We start from the raw sequence: 25,365 nt of genomic DNA, 5'->3' as shown, positions 1-25,365 counted from the left end.
AGGTTATTGTATTTTAGTGTTTTGTTGGAAGTCGACCAGAGTGGCTGGGGAAACCCAGCCAGATGGGCAGGGTAATTATTATTATTATTATTATTATTATTATTATTATTATTATTATTGCCTGCCAGAGCCTTGCACCTCCTTCCCAAAGCCCTGCACCTGACTTTGGAAAATGCAGCATGAGGGCTGGGAGGGGGGTGTAAATTTGGCCTCAAACAGGACACCGTATTACCCAAGTGAGCCTCTGTGAGTGGGAAGGATGGAGGAATTGTTTTCCAGTTTGGATCGAAACTATAGCCAGAAATGAACTTCAGAGGTTTATTGCTCACCTCTTATTTGACTCTATATCTATATATCTCCTGGTACTTATCTTTCAAGGAAGATTATAAAGGAAGACCTCCAGTAATGGAGGCAGTATGCCTCTGAATACCAGTTGCAGGGGAAAATATTGTTGCACTCCTGCCCTGCCTGTGGGCTTCTCGTAAGTCTCTTGATGGCCGTTGTGTGAAGAGAATACAGTGGTACCTCAGGTTACAGACACTTCAGGTTACAGACTCCACTAACCCAGAAATAGTACCTCAGGTTAAGAACTTTGCTTCAGGATGAGAACAGAAATCTAGCTCCTGCAGAGTGGTGGCAGCAGGAGGCCCCGTTAGCTAAACTGGTACCTCAGGTTAAGAACAGTTTCAGGTTAAGAACGGACCTCTGGAACGAATTAAGTTCTTAACCCGGGGTACCACTGTACAGAGTTAGACAGGGCTTTTACCTAAAGGTAGGACTCATCCCAGTAATAACTTCTTGGTCAGTCCAGAATATTATATAAATTATGAAGCATAGCTGAAGCAACCTTTTCAAAGCATTTGAAGATAAACACTTGGAGCTGCCTCAGAAATTAGATAGATGTAGAGACGGTCTTTAGGTGGATAACTAGCATCTGTTGTCATTATTGTCATTATTATCATTATTAAGCAGAGCGAAGAGGCAGATGTCATGCCAGCTGTTCTTCCTGAGTTCCCCCACCCCAGCCATTCCTCTCTGATAGAGCTGTGTGTGCTTTGTGACCTCTAAGCTAGCCTCCTGCCCTCAGAGTAGGTGGGGGATGCTATTCCATTACTAGTGTTGAATTAAATGTCCTCCACTTGTCCTTTTTATTGTGCATTCATGACAATTGTGTCCATGATGGTATCCAGGCTTTCAGTACCAACCAATACCGAGATGAAGGTCTACCAGGCTTGTGTGGTGAGACATGGGCAACTAAAGACTGTTAGGAAACTTCAGCTGGTGGAGAATTCAGCGGCCAGGTTGCTCACCGGAGCAAGACGGTTTGAACATATTATATCGATCCTGCTCTGACTGCACTGGCTACCAATTTGTTTCCGTGCCCAATTCAAAGTGCTGGTTTTGACCTATAAAGTCTTAAATGGCTCAGGTCCACAATACCTCAAGGACCGTCTCTTTCCACATGAACCTACTTGGACCCTGAGATCATCTTCTGAGGCCTTCCTTCATGTTCCTCCTTCTCGAGAGGTCTGGAGGGTCGCAACACGAGAACGGGCCTTCTCTGCAGTGGCTCCCTGTCTGTGGAATGCTCTCCCCAAGGAAATTCACCTGGCACCTTCATTATACACCTTTAGGCACCAGGCAAAAATGTTCCTTTTTAACCATGCCTTTGGTTGACCAGATTGACACCCTATACCCTTTTAAAATGTGGTTCTTTTTGGGGCAGTGTTGTTGGGTTATTATTTTGATTTTGATTTTATATACAGTGGTACCTCGGGTTAGAGAAGCTTCAGGTTACAGACTCTGCTAACCCAGAAATAGTACCTCAGGTTAAGAACTGTGCTTCAGGATGAGAACAGAAATCGTGCAGTGGCAGCGCAGCAGCAGCGGGAGGCCCCATTAACTAAAGTGATACCTCAGGTTAAGAACAGTTTCAGGTTAAGAACAGACCTTCAGAACGAATTAAGTTCTTAACCTGAGGTACCACTGTATTGTGATCTGTTTTGTGAACTGCCCTGAGACCTCTGGGTATAGGGAGGTATATAAATAATAATAATAATAATAATAATAATAATAATAATAATAATACATCCTCCAGGAGCAACACCTCAATGCCTTCCACATGCACTGTGTCGGAAATTGTTTGGGCATCACATGGCAGGACAGAGTCTCAAACAAAGATGTGGTCCCCCAAGCCCACATTCCCAACCCATTCCCATTCCTGTCTCAGCAACCTCTACGATAGCTTGGTCAAGTACACAGATGGCAGCAGGATCTCCAAGGGGAGCTGGTTTCAGGCACCAGGCCTGCTGGCAGACCAAGCCTGTGTTCCAAAGATGTCTGCAAACAAGACATGAAGGCTGGCGAAATTAACCCCGCTGTGCAGAAATCCCTTGCAGATGACCACAGTGCCCGGAGACAATTGGCCAGGTTGTTTATCCACAACAGTGACCAGAGGAAGAATGACAGCTGGAGGGGGGACACACAAAAAAGAAACGGCATGGTGCATCTGCATCAACACAACCAGACACCTTCCTCTGCCCCAGCTGCAATGAAACATGTCTCTCCTGTAGCCATCTCTACAGCCACAGCAGGTCTGTAACTCTCCAAAGGTTTGAGTGCACTTTTCCATTGTCTCCTGAGACAAACAGATGCCAACCAACCAATATCACTTTCACTTCAGTGGTACCTCGGGTTAAGTACTTAAATCGTTCCGGAGGTCCGTACTTAACCTGAAACTGTTCTTAACCTGAAGCACCACTTTAGCTAATGGGGCCTCCCGCTGCCGCCGCGCTGCCAGAGCCCGATTTCTGTTCTTATCCTGAAGCAAAGTTCTTAACCTAAAGCACTATTTCTGGGTTAGTGGAGTCTGTAACCTGAAGCGTATGTAACCTGAAGCGTTTGTAACCCGAGGTACCACTGTACCTGCTGTAACTTCCTGCTGAGACCCTGTAACTTTTTATACCACAAATGTTCCAGGGTTTGGTTTGGTTTTCCTCCCAGTTTAATTGTGCTGCAGAGGAAGCGTGCCCCGGTCCAGATAGCAGTAATTTGATAACGTTGGAGAAGCATCACAGAACAACTTAACAAGAGAGATGATGTGTGCTGGTCCAGCATAAATCCACTATTATGGTGTCAATGACATGGTGCAGAATGCATCTGCAAACCACACCAAACTGGAGGGCTCCATAGATTCAACTCCCAGCACAGTCAGCTTCTATATGTCAAATAGTTGGAAGCCTATTTCCCCCCCTTTGCCTCAGGCAGCAAAATTTCTTGAGCCAGCCCTGATTATTATTGATGCTTCTGGAACAATGTCTAAAGGACGAACAGGTACACATCTATTTTTGCTGGTGTCTGTTGATTACTGAAGCACTAAAGAAATGAACTTTACGGAGAAAATCAGGAGGGATGGAAGAGTTTGCCAACTGCCCGGGGCACAAGCAGTTTAGTCATCTTTCTGAAGCTTCTTCTACCTGTCCTTGGGGAGGATTTTCAAGCCATCTTTGGCAGCACCTATGAAGAAAATAAGTCAAATGACTAGAATAACCCCTCATAGCCATATACAGCTCTATTATATATTTTTAAAAGCCATTGTGCAATGGGGAAGATGATTGTACATTATAAAATAGAGAGACGGAGAACGTTCCTTTGACTAAGCACAGTGCTTATTTGATGTCACAGATAAGTACATTTTATAGCCTGGCCTGAAGATGCTTTGGGATTTCCTGGTTACAGGCAGGAGATCAATAATTTTAATTTATTAGGGATATTAGAAGTCCACTCAAGGTCATTACTCATTCACTGTCTTTCTTTTACTTGATTAATTGGTCAATGAAGCAATCTAAATTAAATATTACAGTAACTCACACGGCGGGTTTTGTCTTTTTTGAAGATTGCCCTAATCCAGAGAAGCCAAAGGGCTGCTGTGGAGTCAGAGGGGCAGTTCCAAATTCAGTACAGTGGTACCTCTGGTTGCGGACGGGATCTGTTCCGGAGGTCTGGCCAGATCCCGAGGTTTTCACAACCGGAAGACCGCTTCTGCGCATGCTCACGTCACGCAGCAAAACCCGATAAAATACTTCCAGGTTTGCCACTTTCACATCCCGAAGTTCATGTAACCAGAGGGTTATGTAAACTGAGGTACTACTGAATCCAATTATACACCTGCCAGTCTTCTGAACCAGGGGTGTACTGTCTAAGATGTGATCGGTCATTTCTGAAAGTGTAAATAAATTGCTGGGAAACCAGAGAGTCCCAGCATCCCCTTCCTTCCTTCCTACCCACCAAATAGTGTGTGTGAGAGAGATTATATATATATATATATATATATATATATATATATATGCTTTCGTAGATTTTCACGGGTACAGGAATGCAGGTTTTGGTGTCCTCGGGTGTCTTCCCGTGTAAAAGTTGGGGTGTCTAGGCGACGTTTCGACGAGGTCTCACTCGTCATCTTCAGGCTGGTGCTTTCGGCTTCTTGTTACTGGAACAGAGCAGGATCTCAGTGTTTGAGTTCCTATAAATACTGTAGAGGGGGTGTGGTGTATAGCCTCCAATGTTCTGGGCAGAGAGGAAGTTCCCAGGCTAGTGTGCCTTTTCTTCTTTTGTTCCTTAATTACTTGAGAGATATCTTGAGTGATTTCTTGAGTGATATCCTGAGTACCACTTAGGTGGGTCATTAGGTGTGGATTAGTTGTTAAAGTCTTTGTGTCTTGACCTCTTGAACTTTGTGAAGAGTTTTCCTGAGAAGATGGCTGTACTGTACTTAGTTGTGCTCTGGCTTGGCTTCGTGTATAGGGGCGAGCTGTGGTTTTGTGGCTTGTGTCAGCCAGATCTGTGTAGGGATTGCAGGGTGGTGCAGCATCCGGAGGTGCCACCATGGATTGGCTACTGGATGGTGTCTGTAATTCATCTGTGGAGAGGGTCTGGGTTTGGGTCTGGTGTGGTTGATTGGTGTTGGCGTTCTGTGTGCCTCTGGATCTGGTGTCAGTTTTTGTGGGGAGGGCTAATTTCCAGATGTCTGGCAAGCGGGATGTGTCGTCACGCTTGTTCATGTTGTGAGGGTGTTTCTCTATCTCGATGGCTTCCATGATTATTCTCTTGTGGTGATGTTCCGTGTTAAAGAGCAATTTGGAATCTGCAAAATTAATTTCGTGTCCTGTTTCTTTCATGTGTTGGAAAAGAGAGGAAGTTTTTTCTTCTTTTTTGACGGCATTCTTGTGTTCTGCGATACGTGCATTTATTCGTCTGTTTGTTTGTCCAATGTACGTGGCTGGGCAGACTTTGCAGGGTATTTCATAGATCCCTTGGTTTTCCAACTGGATTTTATCCTTGGGGTTTCTGAGGATATTGGCTATTTTTTGGTTGGTGCAAAAGGCTGTTTTGATATTGTGTTTATGGAGGATTTTGCTAATTTTATCTGTAGTGCCCTTGATATAAGGAAGGAGGGCCATGCCATTGTTTTCTTCTGTGTCTTGGTTTTTGGGGGGTGTTTCCTTTTGGATTAGCTTCGTAATCCTGTTTTGCTGGTATCCATTGGCAATTAACACGTTTGAGAGATTCTGTAACTCAGTTGTCAAGTGGTCTTTGTCAGCCAGGTGTTTGGTTCTGGAGATGAGAGTCTTGGCTACGGAGTTTATTTGTGCAGGGTGGTGGTGTGATTGTGCATGTAAGTAGCGGTTGGTGTGTGTTTTTTTCCGGTAGATAGTGTGTCCTAGGGAGCCATCAGGTTTTTTGTAGATTAGGACGTCAAGGAAGGGAAGTTGGTTCTTGGCTTCTATTTCCATAGTGAATTGTATTTTGGGGTGTAAGTTGTTGAGATGTGTGAGGAAGCTATCCAGTTTTTCTTTCCCGTGTGGCCAAATTACAAAGGTGTCGTCAACATATCTGAGCCAAAGTTTGGGTTTGTGTTCTGACTTGTCTAAAGCATTGGTTTCAAAGTGTTCCATGTACAGGTTTGCGATGACCGGTGAGAGGGGTGATCCCATAGGTGCTCCTTCTATCTGTTTGTATCTTTGTCCATTGTGGATGAAGTACGTGTTGGTTAGGCAGTGGTTGGTCAGGTCCAAGATGTATTCGGGGGGATTGTATTTGTTTTGAATAGCTGTCAAGGCTTCATTAATGGGCACTTGTGTGAAGAGAGATACAACATCGAAGCTCACAAGTAGGTCATTAGGATGTAGGTTTTGCTTCTTTATTGTTTCTATGAACTGGAAGGAGTTTGGTACGTGTGAAGAGATGGATTCTGCATAGGGCTGAAGAGATGGATTCTGCATAGGGCTGAAGATCCCATAGGCTTATCACCTATGGGATCACCCCTCTCACCGGTCATCGCAAACCTGTACATGGAACACTTTGAAACCAATGCTTTAGACAAGTCAGAACACAAACCCAAACTTTGGCTCAGATATGTTGACGACACCTTTGTAATTTGGCCACACTCCGTAGCCAAGACTCTCATCTCCAGAACCAAACGCCTGGCTGACAAAGACCACTTGACAACTGAGTTACAGAATCTCTCAAACGTGTTAATTGCCAATGGATACCAGCAAAACAGGATTACGAAGCTAATCCAAAAGGAAACACCCCCCAAAAACCAAGACACAGAAGAAAACAATGGCATGGCCCTCCTTCCTTATATCAAGGGCACTACAGATAAAATTAGCAAAATCCTCCATAAACACAATATCAAAACAGCCTTTTGCACCAACCAAATAATAGCCAATATCCTCAGAAACCCCAAGGATAAAATCCAGTTGGAAAACCAAGGGATCTATGAAATACCCTGCAAAGTCTGCCCAGCCACGTACATTGGACAAACAAACAGACGAATAAATGCACGTATCGCAGAACACAAGAATGCCGTCAAAAAAGAAGAAAAAACTTCCTCTCTTTTCCAACACATGAAAGAAACAGGACACGAAATTAATTTTGCAGATTCCAAATTGCTCTTTAACACGGAACATCACCACAAGAGAATAATCATGGAAGCCATCGAGATAGAGAAACACCCTCACAACATGAACAAGCGTGACGACACATCCCGCTTGCCAGACATCTGGAAATTAGCCCTCCCCACAAAAACTGACACCAGATCCAGAGGCACACAGAACGCCAACACCAATCAACCACACCAGACCCAAACCCAGACCCTCTCCACAGATGAATTACAGACACCATCCAGTAGCCAATCCATGGTGGCACCTCCGGATGCTGCACCACCCTGCAATCCCTACACAGATCTGGCTGACACAAGCCACAAAACCACAGCTCGCCCCTATACACGAAGCCAAGCCAGAGCACAACTAAGTACAGTACAGCCATCTTCTCAGGAAAACTCTTCACAAAGTTCAAGAGGTCAAGACACAAAGACTTTAACAACTAATCCACACCTAATGACCCACCTAAGTGGTACTCAGGATATCACTCAAGAAATCACTCAAGATATCTCTCAAGTAATTAAGGAACAAAAGAAGAAAAGGCACACTAGCCTGGGAACTTCCTCTCTGCCCAGAACATTGGAGGCTATACACCACACCCCCTCTACAGTATTTATAGGAACTCAAACACTGAGATCCTGCTCTGTTCCAGTAACAAGAAGCCGAAAGCACCAGCCTGAAGATGACGAGTGAGACCTCGTCGAAACGTCGCCTAGACACCCCAACTTTTACACGGGAAGACACCCGAGGACACCAAAACCTGCATATATATATATACACACCGTATTTTTCGCCCTATAGGACGCACTTTTTCCCCTCCAAAAATGAAGGGGAAATATGTGTGCGTCCTATGGGACGAATGGAGGCTTTCGCTGAAGCCTGGAGAGCGAGAGGGGTCGATGCGCACCGACCCCTCTCGCTCTCCAGGCTTCGCGGACCTCTCCACAAGCAGCGGGAAGGCTCCCGCTGCTTGCGGAGAGTTGCCTGCATGCCGAAGCCTGCGCGCGCTGAGATCAGCGCATCCAGGCTTCGCGGACCTCTCAGCAAGCAGCGGGAGCCAGCACTGGGCTCCCACAGCTTGCAGAGAGCTGCCTGTTTGGGGACTGGGGTCGGGGGAAGCTTGGGCCTCCCCCGCCCCAGCCCCGCGCCTGGGGGAAAATAATTTTTTTCCCTTATTTCCCCCCAAAAAAAAAACTAGGTGTGCCTTGTGGGACGGTGCGTCCTATAGGGCGAAAAATACGGTGTGTATATATATATATATATATATATATATATATATATATATATATATATATATATATCTCAATGACTTCCCTTTCCATGTTTCATTTTGCACAACATTAATCGCTGCATATTTTATATAAGCTGAACCATTCAGTATCCCAATGTTACATCCATCAAAACTTATTTACACTGTTGAATTTATTTTAATGCTGCCAACATTTTCAAGTGTACACAATTCCCCCCCCCCCATATTCAATAAACGGTTTCCAATCTTCTTTAAACGTACGTTCTTCTTGTTCTCTTATTCTATATGTTAGGCCCACAAGCTGCGCAAGTTGCCATTCTTCTTTGGTTGGGACCTCTCTCGTTTTCCATTTTTGGGCTAACAAAACACAGGCCGCAGTGGGACACCTGGGAATTTCCATCTGAATTATCCCCAGCAGAAAGGACTCTGGTTTTCTTGAGAAACAAAAACAAATAGTTGACCACTGCTATAAGCCCTGGAAAGCCAATGTGGCACCCTCTAGACCAGCCTTTCTCAACCTGTGAGTCCCCAGATGTTGCTGAACTACAACTCCCATCACCCCTAGCTAGCTCAGGGATGATGGGAGTTGTAGTCCAACAACACCTGGGGATCCACAGGTTGAGAAGCACTGCTCTAGATGTTCTGAACTACTACCTCCATAGTCATTGGTCATACTTGTTGGGGCTGATGGGAACTGGAGTCCAAAAGCATCTGGAGAGCACCACATTGACGACCCCCGTTATAGGTTTTGACAATGCTAGATTAATTAAGAGAAAATGCTCATACATATCAGACTGGCCAAAAGACATATTTATAAAGCTGTAGTCTTACTTGTCTGTCTTTGGCATGCTGCAGTAGGCTTGAGTTAACTGCTCAGTACTTCCTGATTCCTTTTTCAGCTGCTTCCCACTGGGAGGTCATCTGAGTCTCTCTATTTCTACTTACTTTCACTCCTCCTAATACAGTCCTGGGTAGTGGATCTTCTGGGCAGTGATATTTTTCTAGAGAATGTGGTGCCGCAGATCACCATGAATGAATGCCTTGTTCTCTTATAATGTCAAAGGTGCCTATCTGAGAGGAGCAGGAACTGAGTTCCGTTGGGTTCTGGCTGAAAAAAAGCCCTGCTTCTGGGTTTGCCGTCTAGATCCCTTGATTAATAGGGATTTACTTTTTAATAAACCAAAGCATTTCTGACATAACATCTAGAGATTCACTGCCTGGAACTTCAGATAGACAGCAATTCCATCAGGACTGCTCAAAAGGGACAGCAGTGACAAAAAGCTAAGGTTTAATCAGTCCTTAATGAAATAATTGCACTGTTTGCTTAATTGGAAACCTGATCTGTAACCTTATTACATGGAAATATACAGAAACAAGTTTAGTACCATTGGAGTCGACAGAAATGCATCAGCACTCAAGTCTTTTATCTTAACAAGAATGCAAATTGAGTTGAAAGTCTTTTAAACTCTATTATTTATGATTAAATATTTAAACTGTGGCCCATCAGCAGCTCCCTCAGAAGAAGTGACCTTGAGGTCAATGAAGTTGGATATTGCATTCTAATAACAAATTTTCTCTTGCCTATCTGTTTATCATGGTTGGGCATAAGATAGTCAAAACATCATCCCATGCATTCAGGCAGCCCCCCCACCCCAAGTCCATCCCTTTCTTCCTGTGAATCTTGCTCCAGAGATCTATTGCCTCGTCTAAAGGCATTGCTTTCATCATTGGCTATGTGGCAGAGGGTATCAAAATGGAAAACCAGCCACTGTCCTGGCATCTCCACACTAGCCTGGTGGAAGGTTTCAACCCAACAGCCAAGAATTCAAAGCAGTTTTCAACCAAAATTTTCTGGATCCTTTATTCAGGCCTGTTGCCTCCTGGCCCAAATCTACCCCCAAGATTCTTCAGTAGGTCAGCTGACTGGGTCATGTGAGATTCTGCCCAGTGGAACAATCAAGGCAGGAAATTGGAGTAGAAGTCTCAGGTCCCACTCAACAGAATCAGCAGGAAGACTCCACAAACACAGCAGAGCTGTCTTACAGTGTTTTGAAATATGTGAAGAAATATGCATTACCATCTAAAGTTGCCAGGGGGATTCTAGTAAGAATATTAAAACCAGAGTCTAAAATTACCTTACTACACCAGTGTTCCTGCAAGCCAACTTGCTACCTGTTGAATGACATGTTATGTCAGTAGGACAACTCCACAGATAACTGCATCAAGCTCTTCTCAAGTGGTTGACAGCTGCTCACAGATCCTCCATGTTTCTGAAGGAAATCGTGCAATAATGCTCCTTCCTAAGTATTTTTAGCCTGCACTCTGTAAGATACACAAAAGCTTCTGAGATATAGTTGGTCTTCACTGGGAGTTATTGGTGAAGCATATCAACATTTTACCTGTTTGTAAGGAAATTGCTCCATCACTGCTTTACCAAGAGCCTCTTTCGGGTCGAACAGCCAATTATTTCCACCATCTGTCGTTCTCCAGAGTGGAGATGTTACTACCTATCTTTGAAAACTAACGTGATTAATGAACCAGGCTTTAAAAACAGTATCCGTGTAATAGATGGAAAATAAATGGATCTCAGAAATCCCACTGAAGTGGTGAAGATGGGCACTTCCATGGCCTTAATCTCCTCTAGCCGTATAGTATTAAATGAATACTGGAGCTATTTCAACATCAGAAAGGTCAGTGCACTGTTTTGATAAATGAGACCTTTTCACTAGCCACAAAGGTTGCCTTGAATTACAAAGGCATTGTTTTTACAAGAGCTTTCTTTTCTTTTTTAAGCAATGGGCCAAGTTCATCCCTGGGGTACGTTTAATGTACCAGAAATTCTATAACTGCCCTTGATGGTAAATATTTTGCTTTTTCACATTTACTTATTACATACAACCCATGTTTTCCTTTGTTTGTGAAATCTCCAAAACATTCAGAAACATTCAGAAACCATTCCAAAACATTCAGAAACCAAGGCGTGGCTTCTGATTGGCTGTAGGAAGCTCCTGCAGCCAATTGGAAGCCATGGAAGCCGCTTCAGACGTTTGGGTTCCAAAGAATGTTCACAAACTGGAACACTCACTTTTGACTCGCTAGTCGTTCGTCAACCAAGGTATGACTATCACCCCCCATATTGATGCCTTGAGCGTTTTGGATTTAGTACTGAACAAGAACATGTTCATCCTATAGGGCAGTTCATGCACTCCAACATTTCTCCAATGAAAATAGTGATGTCCTATTCCATTATTATTATTATTATTATTATTATTATTATTATTATTACCCTGCCCATCTGACTGGGTTGCCCCAGCCAGTCTTGGCAGCTACCAGAATATATAAAAACATAACAAAACATTAAACATTAAAAGCTTCCCTTTACAGGGCTGCCTTCAAATGTCTTCTAAAGGTTGTATAGTTGCTTATCTCCTTGACTCAGAGGTTGGTTAACTCCATGTCCTCCAACATTTCTCTGACGGAAATAAGGACATTGTACGGAAAAGTGGGACATTCAAATCAGAAACCAGAATGGTTTCTGTAAATCCAGGATTGTCCCTGGAAAATAGGCACATTTGGAGGGTCTGGAAGTTGGGTACAGGGAGATTGGGAATGGCCAGAGTTTGTCTTGGGAACCAGTGAGTGAATCCAATGTCACTAGGACATTGTGGATATTCCTTTTGATATTCATCTTTGACACATATACCCCGCTTCTCACCTTTATATCCATTTTAAGCTCCCATCCACTCTTATCGTGGTTCTCTCTAGGTGAACACTTTTCAAGCAAGTGCTTGGAATTGATTTGATAAACCACATCTACAGTGTACGTTTCAATTTATGTTTATTCAATTATTTCCTGTAGGGAAACTTAAACTAGGCTCTACAGTAGAGGTCCTATAATATCACCATCATCATGGTTACTGCTACTTTCTTGTCAGCAAGTGCACAAACAGAAAATCCCATCCAACCAAAATCAGTTGCCATTACGTCCAACTGAGCGCAACAGTTTCATTGAGCTCTACTGATTTCATGCATAACTGACTTTGGTTATAGTGAAGCTAAGTCTCCTGCAGAGGTGCCATCTTGTGCCCAAGATGGGGGGGCAGTGTGCAGAGTGTGTGTGATGTCATGTGCATGATGTTCATCACACGTTATTACATGAGCACTGTTCCACAGCATTTGATATTTTCATTTACATACATTCATTCGAAATAAGATGGGTTTATGAAGCAATTCTATATACTCCCACCACGCTGACGAAGAATTTTACAAAACAGTATTCAATATCCGGAATCACTGTTCAGGGTTGGACATCATATTTGCTGAATACACAAAGCTTCACAGCTTGTCTGTCATTGTACAAAGTCTGGTACCTCGTTTCATTTAAAGATTTTCAGAGACTTTGAGACTAAAGATTTCATTTTGTACTTTTTATGGTTTGAAGGAATTCTATAAAGATTGTCTATTGCGTATGTACATGGTCATCGTGTTGCCTAGACATTGCTGACATCACACGTGCATGACTTCATGCGCCCGGCGTGCATTGCATGTGTGTGACATCATGTGAATGACACACAACATGTGTGCCATGTTGTAGCATTGGGAGAAGGCCAAGCATGGAGCCCAGTGCAGTGTGGCTTCCTCTCTCATGCTCAGGAGAAGCAAGCCATTGAACTTCACTGCTCTCAGCCTCCTCCGCCCCCTCAACTGCCATGGAATTCTACTTAATAGTGATCCAGAGCAGAGCTCCAATGTATATTCGGTAAAGGGACCCCTGACCATTAAGTCCAGTCGCGGATGACTCTGGGGTTGCGGCGCTCATCTTGCTTTACTGGCCGAGGGAGCCAGTGTTTGTCCACATACAGCTTCCGGGTCATGGGTCATGTAGCCAGCATGACTAAGCTGCTTCTGGCGAACCAGAGCAGCGTACGGAAACGCCGTTTACCTTCCCACTGGAGCGGTACCTATTTATCTACTTGCACTTTGACCTGCTTTCGAACTGCTAGGTTGGCAGGAGCTGGGACCCAGCAACAGGAGCTCACCCCGTCGTTCTGATCGGCAAGCCCTAGGCTCTGTGGTTTAGACCATAGCGCCACCCGCGTCGCTTCCAATGTATAGTTAGCAGAATAAAAAAACTTAAACACATTGCGGGATTCCAAAAAAAATAGACCAGAGGCAATTAAATTTCATCCAGCAGAGCTTTACTGCTACTGAAGGCAAATGAGCATAATGGTCACAAATCCAGTACATTCAGGATTGGCCCTGACCATAAGAAATCCAGTTGCAGCAGACTCAACTTAAACTCACAATAATTTATAATAAGATTAGAACACCACACCAGAAGGATGATAGAAAGAGAAAGTGAAAACCCAGGCTCCTTCAGGCCTGTTATTATAGTCAGCATGAGCTTGACAGAAGAGATAACAGAACCAGTTTAAACCAGCTGCACTCAGCTTCTCTGAAGGAATAACCCAAACATAATGAACCTTCTGCTTGTTTCTTTCTCACAGAGAAGCTTCCAGAACCCTCTTGAATTAATCAGAATAGGAAAGATCTCTACACATCAGACCAATATTTTCTGCACTAAGAAATGCAAACTGACATCAAGGGGGCCTGCCCCATGCTAGCAAATATTGAGGGCGCCAAAGAACCCTCCACCCCTAGGAGTTGGCATGCCTGGTCTCTTGCGTTGTGGTTGCCATCCAACGCCCAGCAGGTGAAGGAAACAGCACATGAACAAAACTGTAAATAAGCTCATGTTATACAGGGCCAGCTCAGCCATTAGGCAGTGTGAAGCTACTGCCTTAGGTGCAGAAATCCATGCGGCAGGCACCCTTTGGGGCCAGCAGAGAAGCAGCGTTGGCATCAGCACTGATTTCCAGTGGCTTCTCACAAGATCTCATTGAAATCGTGTGAGACATTCTGGAGCGCATGAGACATGATTTTGGCGAGACCTCACCTGGAACGAGTGGTGGTGGCGGTTGGGTGAGCGGCACAGACATTGGTGGCCATGGCAGGGCTAGGTAGCACCTCTTATTTCACCTCAAGCAGCGAAACAGAGTCGCCCACCCCCACTTACAATACATGCCACAGAGACTCCTGTGACATTTTCTACTGAACTGCCTTTAAACACACACACACACACAAATACAACTCTGATGGTTGTTTTATATTTAGAAACAGCTGGAGAATGTAAGCAGTAAGAGGCTGAGATGATGCTAAAGTTACATCTGCATTTCAAGAGATAATAAAGTTTGAATCTGGAGCATCTATCGCACGGAATGATTTTATGCTTTATAAGGCTGGTTAAGCAAATGCTACCCTGTTTTGCTATAATGTGTAGGCATTCATTCAAGAGAGAGAAAATGCATGAGATGTTGAGGCTCTTGCACCTATTAGCTCTGCTGGAATTCGTCCTGCTTTTCTTTTTTTCTTTCATGAGGATGACAAAAGAGCCAGAGCTCATTACATTTCCAGCTCATAATACCGGCTAAAATTTAACAATACAAAATCTGCAGTAGATGTGTCACAGAATCTCTGCTCCATAGGTTAGTTAAGAATAATAAAAAGCATGCAAATGAGTACATATGAACTAGTTTCAAAGGGAAATAAAAGGGAATGATGGGGATGAAGAGCCTGCAGGGAGTTACCATTATTCTTACAAAACTAGCTGGGTGTTACCTTTCTAAAGAGTTTGCTGGGAAAATATCAAAGATGCCCCTCTGAAGCACAAATGATACCTGTAAATAATAACAGCATCTATCGCTGTTCCAGCTGTTAGGGAATGAGCATGCATATAAGAGAAGAAATGTTTTGAAAAGTTCTGAGGATGGCAAGCCATCTGGCTTTACTGGGAAGCAGAAAAATGTTCTGCTCCCTACATCCCCATGTTAAAGAGATAAAAGGTTAAATATCCCTATTGTCAAACAAGACAATGTTTCCTCAGAGCAGTGAAGGCTACCTAGTGACCCTTCAAATATTGCTGAACTATAACTCTTTTACTTAAATCAGATAGCAATTTTTCCTTCTTCTTTTTTTGGTAGCCTCTAATTTAAACAGATAGTGTGGATCCCTCCCCCAGTATAAACTGTCCTGTGTACATATCCCACAGTCCCACCGAACAAGTGCAGAGAAGCTGGAATTTGGCGCAAAATTCAGCTTCTTGAAAATACCAGTTTCCATTTTAAAGGAAATTACAGCGGGTGGCGCTGTGGTCTAAACCACAGAACCTAGGGCTTGCCGATCAGGTTGGGAGTTTGAATCCCTGCAACAGGGTGAGCTCTCGTTGCTCGGTCCCTGCTCCTGCCAACCTAGCACTTCGAAAGCACATCAAAGTGCAAGTAGATAAATAGTACCGCTCCAGCGGGAAGGTAAATGGCATTTCCATGCGCTGCTCTGGTTTGCCAGAAGCGGCTTAGTCATTCTGGTCACATGACCCGGAAGATGTATGCCGGCTCCCTCGGCCAATAAAGCAAGATGAGCGCCACAACCCCAGAGTCATCCGCGACTGGACCTAACAGTCAGGGGTCCCTTTACCTTTTACAGTATCAAGGAATATCGTGCAGGCAATTCTTGGTCAAATTTCAGGAGTCAAAGGAAAGCCTTGTGCAAGATTTCCAGTGCTTGGGAAGAAGCTGTTTGACAGCATGATCCTATCCATGTCTGCTCAAAGAATAAGTTCCAGCATAAATTCAGCGGGCTTACTTCCATGCAAATGAGCACAGGATTGCCGCCTCAGTGTAACAGTGCATTAGCAAGGCAATCTGCTCCTAACAACTGTTGTAGTGTATATGGTTTGAGCAGCAAGCTATTTCCTTGAAGGCAAATGAATTTATCATGTGTGGTGTTTCTCCTCTTCACTCCATGGCCTGTAGGTATTCCCTTACCGGCTAGTGTCAATATTGATAAATGGAGTCCATTGTGAGCTTTCATTACTAAGCAGCGCTCCTAATGTTCTGGGCGAGGTCCCTTCGCTCAACTCTTTATCCAGTCGCTGTTGGTTTTTTGAAGAGCTGATGGTAGCTGCCGCTGGCTACTAATTCCCATCCATCTTTATCAGTGACACTCACTCTTTGGGCTCTCCATAGCCCATTAATAAAGCTGGAGAGTCTATTATAACCTAGGCCCACTAAACAATGAATCATTGGCTGCTGCACATATTATACCTAGAGGAGTTTTGCTGCATGTCGGCAGTGTCTGTTCTGCAGTGTTTAAAGGGGAGATGTTTGTTTGTAAGCATATGAGAAACAGAAGCCAAGCATGCGTTTCCTGACTGTTTGCATATGCACACCTCATCTCCAGGAATCAGTGCCAGATTGACATATGGGCTGAGCGTGCTTGCAGCCCAATGCCTCATCATCTAGGAAGGCCTTGGCTTCTTGCCATTTTTTTAAAGGCAGATTTTGCTATCTAGGCCCAGCTGCTAAGTAACATTAAAGACATGACATATAAGTCTATGGCTGTACAATCGTTACACCAGTGCATACTTACTGCTTAGTAAAGCAGACCCTCCAAGTGTCCCTATTTTCCAGGGACAGTCCTGGATTTACAGAAGCCGTCTTAGTTTCTGATTTGATCCTGGAATGTCCCGCTTTTCCTTCAGACGTTCCTATTTTCATTGGAGAAATGTTGGAGGGTATGATAGAATGTCCTTATTTTCATTGGAGAGATATCAGAGGGTAAAAGGTAAGGTAAAGGACCCCTGAAGTCCAGTCAAAGGAGACCATGGGGTACAGCGCTCATCTCGCTTTCAGGCCGAGGGAGCCAGCGTTTGTCCACAGACAGCTTTCCAGGTCATGTGGCCAGCATGACTAAATTGCTTCTGGTGCAACGGGACACCGTGACAGAAACCAGAGCACACGGAAATGTTGTCTACCTTCCCACAGCAGCGGTACCTATTTATCTACTTGCACTGGTGTGCTTTCAAACTGTTAGGTTGGCAGGAGCTGGGACAGAGCAACGGGAGCTCACTCCATCGCAGGGATTCAAACTGTCGATCTTCTGATCAGCAAGCCCAAGAAGCTCAGAGGTTTAGACCACAGCGCCACCCATGTCCTTATTTTCACTGGAGAAATGTTGGAGGCTATGGAGTTGTGCGACCCCCCCAAACCAAGGCAATAAGTAACTATACAACCTTCAGAAGTCATCTGAAGGCAGCCTGTATAGCAAAGTTTTTTTTAATGTTTAAGGCTTTATTATGGGTTTTTTTTTATATGTTGGAAGCCACCCAAAGTGGCTGGGGCAAACCAGTCAGATGGGTGGGGTGTTGTGGTGGTGGTGGTTGAATAAGTTGTCCCTATTTTCATTAGAGAAATGTTAGAGGGTATGGTAAAATTTGTGGATGCTTTAAAGCTACTCAGAATCAAATGATAAAATCGGCTATGAAGCAATACAGTGGACCCTCTGGATACAAATTTAATTCATTCCAGGGGTCCGTGCACAACCCGAAAAATCCATATCCATGTGGCACAATACAGTGGTACCTCGGTTTACATATGCTTCAGGTTACATATGCTTCAGGTTACAGACTCCGCTAACCCAGAAATATTGCTTCAGGATCAGAACAGAAATTGTGTTCCAGCGGCGCGGCAGCAGCAAGAGGCCCCATTAGCTAGAGTGGTGCTTCAGGTTAAGAACAGTTTCAGGTTAAGTATGGACCTCCGGAACGAATTAAGTACTTAACCCTAGGTACCTCTGTAGAGCACTTCTGTGGATGTGCATGTGCATGTTTGTGGTGCGCAGAGCGCTTCTATGCATGCATGAGCAGCAAAACCCAGAAAAATACTTTCAGGTTTGCCACTTTTGCAGCCCAAAGTCTACGTTACTCGAGAGTAACATAACCCGAGGGTCTACTGTACAAGTGCTCAGACCACTGCCTATTATTATAGCATGCGCTTTTAGAACAGGTGAGGATTCTTGTACATCATTGTGAATCGCAATAATATTTAATGTTGACTTTGTGTGAAAGTAGCAAAGTGGTGTTAGTAAAGGAAAGTGATTATAGAATAGGAGGAAATACTCAAACGTTTAAAACCACTCACGTCACATGGCTTTGTACAGCAGGCAGAAACAGCTCTACTTAATCCCTCAGATACAGAACATTCATATTTAATGCACACTTCAGTATATGACTTTACTTGGCTGGAGAAATGCATTGCAAAGTTCAGAGAAGTGTGAATTTCGAAGGGTGATGTGTTTCAGCTTGCCTATTGTTTCAGAAAGTGCAAATAAAGTAGATTTGCCCATAATTGTGAACAGAATTGGGGTTTCCCCCCACATCCCCAGCAACAGACTAACAACACAGAACAATTTTGAAGTCACTGAGCTTTGATGATCCAGGCCTGTGTCCCTTCTCCCAGTTTTGATTATTTTGATTGTTGTGCAACCTCCCGGCGCCAGAGAAGAACTTTCCGGAAGTCAGTGGGGCTGGCTTTCTGATTCGACAAGGTGGTGCCTTCATCAAGAGCAATGGAAATGGGAGATAAAACAAGGGGCGAGTTTGGTTGTGGGCTTCCTTTTGAGCAAGCAATGTACGTGCATTGAGTTATCAGAGGAAGATTGCTTCATTGCAAATGCGAAGAGGTCCTTGGGCAAGCGCTCTGAAGCAATGGTGGCAGATTGCATTTGGGTCAAACGATTGGGAAATGTGACAGGCAGCAAAAATGCCTCAAGCAAAAACACTCACTCCTTTTACACACGCATATACCCTCCCAACTATCCTTCAGTATCCAGGATACATCTCTTCATTTCTTTCCTTTTCATCAGGGTGAAAAGCCTATCCATGATGCAAGCTGATTCATTTCAATAAATAATCTCTCTACAAGGACTTTCTCCTTCTTCTATCACACTCCTAACACCAGGAGAAACCTTCCCGATTCTTGTGGTATTAAAATTAATCATTAATTTTCCTCAAGGCATACAGTCAGGCAGCTCTGTTTATTTCATAGATTGATTAATTAAATTTATATACCACCCTTCATCAAAAGATCCCGGGGCAGTTCACAGGAAAAAAATTCAAGATACAACGCAAGTAAATAATTAAACCCAAGACACAGAATGATAACATAGAGTTGTTTATTCACAAAAATATTATTTTTGTGTTATTATCTGGAGTCCATAAAATGGCAGGGTTCCCACCATTAACCCAAGATGCTGGAGAAACTGCCCTGAGCACTGTCACCTCGATATGGCCTTGTACACATGTGCAAATAAGCATTCAGGAGAGCATGGAGGCAATGAGGCTCACCAGCTCAGCTGCTGAGGAGCAAAAGACATGGTGCAACGGTGGCAGGCTTTTTAAAAGTAAAAGCCAGCTGTTGCTCATTCCTCTTACATAGCCAGCAAGTTTCTCTCTCAGCTGAGCGGCTGTGTGGTACTACCACTGCCACATGCATTGCCAGTGGGGGTGTTCACCTGAGCACCCCGAAACTGAGTTGCTACGGTAACACAGGATGGGGTGGGGAGGAGAAGAGGAAGAGTTTGGATATGATATCCCGTTTTATCACTACCCGAAGGAGTCTCAAAGCGGCTAACATTCTCCTTTCCCTTCCTCCCCCACAACAAACACTCTGTGAGATGAGTGGGGCTGAGAGACTTCAGAGAAGTGTGACTAGCCCAAGGTTACCCAGCAGCTGCATGTGGAGGAGCAGAGACGCAAACACAGTTCCCCAGATTACGAGTCCACCGCTCTTAACCACTATACCACACTGGCTCTTGTGGCTACGTCTAACACAAATGTGATATCGAATGAACTGGGAAGGGGCAATTCATAGTGCAGACCGGGGGTCCTCAACCCTTCTATCCCTGGGGCTGAGTCGAATACACAGAAGCACCGAATCGCAACCTGTTAAACTTGTTAAAACCTTGCCGATCTCTGGCAGGAATCACACTGCACCACACTGACCTGCCTCCCACTCTGCTTCTTAGTAGGCAGCAGTGATTCAACAGACACTTGATATTTGAGATGAGCACCGCTGTCCCAAAACACTGTCTTCTACTGAAGACTGCCCCCTGCTCCTTCCTGCCACTCACCATCTGGCCTGGGGTGGGGCCTGAAGCCTCACAAGGACTGCTGCGCTCTGCTTCCCAGGAGGACTCTCCTGTATGTGAGTGTCTGAGGGCCCTGCTCCTTCCTGCCACTTACCACCTGGCCCAGGGCAGGGCCTGACGGGCCTCACTAGGACAGTTGCTGTTACTGCTGGAGGGGTGCAGAGTGCTTTTAAAATGTTTTAAAATTTTTATTTTGAATTTTTTGTATGTGGGTGGGGTGGGGTGGATGTTTATTGGGCCTGGGAATTTGTTTGATTTTATGTTTTTGTAATTTTTGTAATTTTTATTGTTTTTTGTTTGAACTGTTTTATTTGTGTGTGTGTGTTTGTTTGTTTTTTTGTTTTTTTTATAAAGGGGTTATTTTGTTCTTAAGGGGAGGGGTCAGGGCTGCCGGGGAATGGGCCCCAGCCCACAAAATGGCTGGGATATGTTTCACAGGGGGGAATGCACTGGGACAACCGATGTTGGTGATCTGACACTAAGTAAAAGTGAAACGAAAGAAGTGCCATGGTCAGACCACTTCCTGGTGCAACTGGACTTCTCTGCAACCCATCCCCTCTGCAGGGAGGTGGGACCGATTCGGATAGTCCGCCCCCGCCACTTAATGGATCCAAATGGTTTCCAGAGAGTGGTAGGGGATGCTTTATCCCATGTTGATGGCCTTTCAGCCGATTCCCTGGTAGCCCGCTGGAATGTGGAGTTAACCAGGGCTATTGACTGTTTGGCTCCGAAGCGCCCTCTCCGATTGCATGGAGCCCGGAGAGCCCCGTGGTTTTCCACGGATCTGAGGGCAATGAAACAATCGTTGAGACGGCTAGAGCGCCGGTGGCGGATAACTCATTCTGAATCTGACCAGACACAGGTTAGAGCTCAACGTCGAGCCTACCAAGTGGCGATAGCGACGGCGAAGAAGACTTTCTTCACCGCCTCTATTGCATCTGCAGAAAACAGCAGCAGGAGACTCTTTCAGGTGGTTCACAATTTAGTGGAACCACCTGTAACATCGGGGCCCAGTACGGGCCACATGTTCTCCTGCAATGATTTTGCAAGTTTTTTTGCAGATAAAATCGCTCAGATTCGGGAAGAAGTAGACTCCACCGTGGGAGCAGGGCCGGGGCGGGAGAGTGCTAGAGCCCTGTCTGGTCAAGTTGTGTGGGATCAATTCCAATCTGTTACCTCCGAGGATGTGGACAGGCTGCTTGGACGAGTGAAGCCAACCACCTGTCTCCTGGATCCTTGCCCATCCTGGCTTATAAAAGCTAGCCGGGAAGGACTGGGCGATGGGCTTCGTGGGGTGGTGAATGCTTCCCTCCGTGAGGGAGCCTTCCCAGACCCGCTGAAAGAGGCGGTTATTAAACCGCTTCTTAAAAAACCACCTTTAGATGCGGCCACGATGGCCAATTATCGCCCAGTCTCAAACCTTCCATTCTTGGGCAAGGTGATTGAGCGAGTGGTTGCTGAACAACTCCAGGCACGCCTGGAAGAAGCGGACCATTTGGATCCCTTCCAGTCGGGATTCAGGCCTCATCATGGGACTGAAACTGCCTTGGTCGCACTGGTTGATGATCTCCGGCGGGCTAGGGACAAAGGTGAGAGCTGTTTCCTAGTTCTGCTGGATCTCTCAGCGGCGTTTGATACCATCGACCATGACATCCTTCTGGAGCGTCTTGAGGGGCTGGGAGCTGGGGGCACTGTCATACAGTGGTTCCGCTCCTTCCTCCTGGGCCGTGTTCAGAAAGTGGTGGTGGGGGATGAGTGTTCAGACCCCTGGGCTCTCACTTGTGGGGTGCCTCAGGGTTCTGTCCTCTCCCCCATGCTTTTCAACATCTACATGCAGCCGCTGGGAGGGATCATCAGGAGGTTTGGGCTGGGTGTTCATCAGTATGCAGATGATACCCAGCTCTACCTCTCTTTTAAATCAGAACCAGTGAAGGCGGTGAAGGTCCTGTGTGAGTGTCTGGAAGCGGTTGGAGGATGGATGGCGGCTAACAGATTGAGGTTGAATCCTGACAAGACAGAAGTACTGTTTTGGGGGGACAGGAGGCGGGCAGGTGTGGAGGATTCCCTGGTCCTGAATGGGGTAACTGTGCCCCTGAAGGACCAGGTGCGCAGCCTGGGAGTCATTTTGGACTCACAGCTGTCCATGGAGGCACAGGTCAAATCTGTATCCAGGGCAGCTGTTTACCAGCTCCAACTGGTACGTAGGCTGAGACCCTATCTGCCTGCAGACTGTCTCGCCAGAGTGGTACATGCTCTGGTTATCTCCCGCTTGGACTACTGCAATGCGCTCTACGTGGGGCTACCTTTGAAGGTGACCCGGAAACTACAACTAATCCAGAATGCAGCAGCTAGACTGGTGACTGGGAGCGGCCGCCAAGACCATATAACACCGGTCTTGAAAGACCTACATTGGCTCCCAGTACAATTCAAAGTGTTGGTGCTGACCTTTAAAGCCCTAAATGGCCTCGGTCCAGTATATCTGAAGGAGCGTCTCCTCCCCCATCGTTCTGCCCGGACACTGAGGTCCAGCTCCGAGGGCCTTCTGGCGGTTCCCTCACTGCGAGAGGCTAGGTTACAGGGAACCAGGCAGAGGGCCTTCTCGGTAGTGGCGCCCGCCCTGTGGAATGCCCTCCCATCAGATGTCAAAGCGATAAACAACTACCTGACATTCAGAAGACATCTGAAGGCAGCCCTGTTCAGGGAAGTTTTTAATATGTGACATTTTAGTGTATTTTCATTTCTGTTGGAAGCCGCCCAGAGTGGCTGGGGAAACCCAGCCAGATGGGCGGGGTAAAAATAATAAATTATTATTATTATTATTACTGATTGGTGCCACTCTTGCTTCTGTTGACAGAAGATGAACTTCATGGGCCAGGTAACTAGCTCACCTTCACAGCAGCAGCCACCTTGCCATCCGTACTGAGCTAGGAGAGTCACTACACAGAGGAGTCCTAGACACAAGAGGAGACAGAGGACCTCTTCCTCAGAATGAGCCTGTTTTAGAAGCCATCATCCATCAACGCCATCCAAGAAAGCTGGCTATTGGAGGATTTGGGACCAATGAAGTAAAGCTTCACACACTGCGTAGTTCAACTATAGGATCTACTCCTACAAGACGTTGCGATGACCACTAACTGGTATAGCTTCAAAAGAGGTTTAGACAAATCAGTGGCTATTAATGGCTGCTAACTATGATGGCAATGTTCTGCATTGGAGGCAGTATACTTCCGAGTACCAGTTGCTGAGAATAATAATAATAATAATAATAATAATAATAATAATAATAATAATAACTTTTATTTATATCCCGCCCTCCCCAGCCACAAGGAGGAAGAACACAGTTGCATTCATGCCCTGCTTGCAGACTTTCCATAAGCATCAGACCAGATGCAGTGAAAAGAGGATGCTAGATTAGGTGGACCTTTCTAACGTTTTTATGCACCAAGGTGCTCACAGGCTTGAGAAGAACAAAATGACCGCTCCCCACATCAAATGGGGGGTGCCTTTTGTGTGGTTGTGTGCAGCCCCCCGGATCCTTTGTGACTCCTGGCAGTACAAGCTGGCTTCCCCCTCCCCAGTCTGGAGACCTGGAGGTCTCCGCCTACCTCAGCCAATCGCCCAATCCCGCCTGGAGAGGCGTTGCCAGGGGATTGGCCAGGTAAGGGGAGGGACCGCCCTGCCCACACAACAGAGGGTAAATCTTACCTGCGAAGCGTCAATTGGCTCCAGAGCTTCTCCCACCCTGCCCCTCCCTCAGTTAAGCCTTCTTTGCAGGTTAACCTCTTCTCCACAGGTACAATGGCACTGCTACATCATGGTCACTGTTGAAGGGCCAGAAAGGGATTTTCCTGTATTGGCAGGTTTTGCCTTCCCCATAGCAAAACGTCACAACTTTGGCGGTTTCAGGCCCTGGGCGGAATCCTTTAGTCTATCTTCCCTAAATGGGGGGGACATAAAGTGATGACCCACACCCCCCTTGTGGCAATGATCCCAGGGATCCCTGTTAAAGGGGTCTTCAGAGGAGGCATTGGCCATACGCCGAGAGGTTGTCATTGCTCTCCCCTGTGACGGCGGTGAAATAGGGGGTGGGCTCTCTGCTTGAACATATGTTCTCCAGAGCTTTCTGTGGAGATCACACAGGGTCCCCGGACGTTTCACCGTCTATTGATCCCTGTGCTACCACTTGATTTCTCGCTGCCACCACCCAGGCCCTACCTGGTACAATACTGAGTCCAGTCAGGTTTAAATTGGAACATAAACTTCTGTTTATTTATTGCAGTTTAATAAGTGTGTGGTTTCATAAACGGTATTGGTCAATTACAATCATAGGGTGCCTATCCAGACCTATAACTTCCACTACCTGCTCTCACTCACTAAACCACCTCTCAGATATTTACTTGTCTTCCTAGCTCTTAACTGTTCCTGACTCAGCTTATTTCTCTACACTAACTCAACCTACCCACAGACTCTTTCACTCCAACCACCCAACTCCCAACGAACTCCCCTTTCACCCCTCCCAGAGCTGGTTTTATAGTCCCTCTGACACCACCCCCCTGGGTTCTGATTGGGTAACTTGTTTAACTATTTCACCTCCAGCACTCTCATATGTTAATGTCACACCAGCCGAATCCCCACACATTCTGGATAACCCTGATGTCCCCCAGATCCCCGGCTGGGGACTGGGAAGAATAAACATCCAGTGCCTGAGCCAAGGTCTCCCTACATCTGAAAATTAATAAAGTTGTCACCAATTTTAATCCCATAGCACATTGTCTTGAGTCATTATTCCACTCGGGGGTCACCTGTGGTTGGGGGGACTCCGCCTGTCCACGCAAATGCACCCCATTGCTTCTTATGCCCTGTAAAGAACAGAACACAAAGGTATCTGCCTCTTGCATGTTTTATTTAATCATCATCACCACCATCATCATCCTTTCAAGAGGTTTCAGGCAAGAAAGGTCACTGCGTCCTCCTCTGAGGCCATGTGTCTTTCCATTTTCTTCATCTCTCATTTCTCTTTAGCTGTCACATGGAAAGCCTGGGGATTTGCAGAAAGCAGCTCAGCCTTCCCTGGCATATAGATGCCTGGTGTGAAAAGGTTCACCTACCGATTGTCAGCTTTTCATG

Source organism: Podarcis erhardii (assembly GCF_964252035.2).
Source record: "Podarcis erhardii genome assembly, chromosome: 10".
NCBI lineage: Eukaryota > Metazoa > Chordata > Lepidosauria > Squamata > Lacertidae > Podarcis > Podarcis erhardii.
Note: the sequence above shows the minus strand (reverse complement) of the source record.